The sequence below is a fragment of the Pundamilia nyererei genome, unplaced genomic scaffold (genome assembly GCF_000239375.1).
Source record: "Pundamilia nyererei isolate P.nyererei 1_Seehausen unplaced genomic scaffold, PunNye1.0 scaffold00350, whole genome shotgun sequence".
NCBI classification, from domain to species: domain Eukaryota; kingdom Metazoa; phylum Chordata; class Actinopteri; order Cichliformes; family Cichlidae; genus Pundamilia; species Pundamilia nyererei.
Genome location: NW_005187751.1, coordinates 459,875 through 461,207, shown reverse-complemented (window position 1 = coordinate 461,207; position 1,333 = coordinate 459,875).

Below are 1,333 nucleotides of genomic sequence, written 5' to 3'. Positions count from 1 at the left end.
CACAAGAATTTCACTCACATGTGCTGTACCAATGTACCTGCACATGTGATGTGACAATAAAAGTGATTTGATTTGATTTGATTTGATTTGATTTGATTTGATTTGATTTGATTTGAAGGATTCAGGTGTATGGGAACATGATATCACAATCTTCACAGGAGAAAGCAACCCAGCAAGTTCCCCAAAATTTCAGACTGTGCATTGCTCAGAGAAAAAGCCCTAGAGCTACTTATCAGACATGTTAAAAATGTTCCTGACAGTACATTTAGAAAGACTGAAAAAACTGAACAAGTATGACTTGTTTGGAAGAGTTCCCAGAAGAAAGCATCTGCTTTCTAAAAAGAACATGACAAACTATGAGGCACGGTGGTGGAGGTTAAAGATTACAGGACCTGGGCACCTTGCACTCATTGAGTCGACCATAAACTCCTCCGTATGCCAACTTAACTCTAGAGTCAAATATGGGACCTTCTGTCCAACAGCTACAGGTTGGCTGAAACTGGTTCATGCCACAGGTCAGTGATCCCAAGCGCAGCAGCAAATCTACAACAGAATGGCTGAAAAACAAAAAAGTGTCAAGAAGTTGCAATTACCTGGTCAGCCCAGACCTCAACCCGACTGAAAAGCTGTGGGATAAACTGATAGTGACGTCACAGTAGATCATATAGTGTATAAATGAAGCTTGAGACTGGGAGACACTGGAACAAAGAGGATACAGTCTAGTTACTGTTGCAAATATGTTTAATGGTATTGAGTGGTAGAAGTTAAGTCACCTCAGACCCTGCTTTTATCCATGCACTTGGGCTGGAGGCCTCGGAGCTTGGTGAAAGTTTTGTAGTGATGTCAGTGTGATTGTGGTCTTGTTGGCTTACTAATTTGAGTAGATTCAGGTATTTCAAACAACAAAAAATATTCTTTAAATTAAAAGTTAAAAACAAATACACCAGTCTCAAATAAATACATTAAATACAAGGCTACAACTGTATGTAAATATGATCTGCTTTGATATTATCTTCCAACTCTTCACACACGTGTAGTGTTACAAGTGTTACTCTTTAGATAAAAATGGAATTTTGTTGTTTTTTTAATATAAAAACCTGAAAAGATTAAAGAAAAACTCAAACCCTCCAGCTCAGCTGCTTGTTGTTTTTAGCAGGCAACATAAGGGGGTGAATGATGGGGTGTTGGGTTTGCCAATAAAAATAAATAAAATATTGCCCTCACTTCAGTGACTCACAGCAAATGTAGTACTTTTTTCTCCCCCTGCGGGCCTTTTGTGTAATGCAGGTGAAAACCTGAGAACTGCCTCTTTTTCTTTTTCTTGTTTTTTTTT